General features: G+C 38.8%; 1 protein-coding gene across 1 annotated transcript in view; it reads left to right on the forward strand.

Annotated features, from left to right (window-relative positions):
• LOC116689707 (transient receptor potential cation channel subfamily M member 7) overlaps window positions 1–1,809 on the forward strand; it is an 89,912-nt gene that overhangs the window by 85,477 nt on the left and 2,626 nt on the right. The window lies entirely within an intron of this gene.

Raw genomic sequence — 1,809 nt, forward strand, 5'->3', positions numbered from 1 at the left:
TGTTGCTCATACCTGCACCCAGTTGCTGCTGTCAGACATGTGGATGGGAAGGCTAAACATGCGCAAGAACTCCTGGTACAAGGTTCATGCTCCATCTAGATTTTTATTTTTGGTAACAAACAAAAATATAAGAACTGGATTCTGTGCTTTGTTTTCAATGGCTGCTAAGGTTCGACAGTGAATTATTAGTCTATGTACAGCTTAATACAAATATTAAACCATACTTCATTGGTTTAATTTTTGTCAACAGATAAAATTAATAAACAGTTTACTAAGTCTGTTGTATATCCAAGCTGACCTACTCACTGGTGCAAGCCATTCCTGATTTGTAGATCAAACCCATAGACTGTATAAAATATGGACTTAATCTCTGAAGAGCCAAAAATAAAGCTCAAAGGAAAAGAGAGGCAGCTCTTGACAGTATCTGAAATCTGCTAATCCAAAAATGGGCAACGAGGTGGAGCGTGGATGGAGCTGAGGCGGGCCAAATGAAGCCTACAGCAAACACCCTCAACGGATGGGGGGCTATGGGGATTAGTCTCACAATGCCAGACCTATCTTCACCGCACGGTGTCAGTGCTGGAGTATGGTCTGGCTACACTTTCCATCTAATCTGGGTTAGAAAAGACACTAACTTTTTCTCTTTACATTCTTTTTAGAGATTATTTTTTGGGGCATTTTTAGGCCTTTTTTTGACAGGACAGCTGAAGACATAAAAGGGGAGATAGAGGGGGAATGACATGCAGCAAAGGGCAGTAGGTCGGAGTCAAACCCCGGGCCCGCTGCGTCGAGGAGTCAACCTTTATATATCCCTCATACGTTTTTAGTAAACATCCAAATAGTTAGAGTAATTAAGCTAATGGAAAAAAAAATATTGTTCCAGATGTCTTTCCTAAATTTTGTTCTGTTTTAGTTTTAGTTTTTTTTTTTATTTGGATTTGGATACTCCCATGAAACTAACATGTCGTCACTAGGCCTATCAAGACAGAACATATTCAAATGATTAAACAGCCACAAAACAGGTTAGATCTGCACTTGGGCAACAAAACACTTGATAGAATATTGTGTGTAATTCAAAGGACTTTCTAGAAAAATATAGAAGCATCCACCCACATTAGTCTGTGTTTGTCTCTAGGTGATTCTGAGTATGTTGGTACCTCCTGCCATCCTACTGTTGGAGTACAAATCTAAGGCTGAGATGGCTCATATCCCTCAGAGTCAGGACGACCACCAGATGACCATGGAGGACAGCGAACACAACTTCCAGAACATAGCTGAAGACATCCAAATGGTTTGATTTACTCAGTCCTTCTGTTTTCGTATTTTTATACTTTTAATTTGAAGCTCTGATTGGAAGTATTTCCCTAGAGTAAAAGCAGCCCTACAATGAAATAAATCAGTAAAAATGATTTAAAATGTACAAATACATTATAATTGTTAATGATGAAAAATATTCCAATGATTAGGTGGTGTTAAAATGTTTAATGAGCTATGAACAGATTGTATGTCTGTTGTGTAACAAGACAACTTTTCACATAAATCAATCATTGATTAAAAACGTTTGTGTTTCATTTTACTAGTAAGTCATTTATTTGCTACCTTCCTTACTCACATCCTCTCCTTTGCTTTCTCTCTCTTCTCCCCACATTGCACTTGCTGTTGTCTAATTTGGGTCTTGTCAACTCTCTACAGGAGGTGTTCAAGGAGGCCAGATCCCACCACCATGTGGAGGCAAAGAATGACATGGAGACACATATTCGTGCCAGGAAGCTTCCCTTAACCAGGAAAATTTATGCTTTCTACCATGCT

This window comes from Etheostoma spectabile, chromosome 1 (genome assembly GCF_008692095.1).
Source record: "Etheostoma spectabile isolate EspeVRDwgs_2016 chromosome 1, UIUC_Espe_1.0, whole genome shotgun sequence".
Taxonomy (NCBI): domain Eukaryota; kingdom Metazoa; phylum Chordata; class Actinopteri; order Perciformes; family Percidae; genus Etheostoma; species Etheostoma spectabile.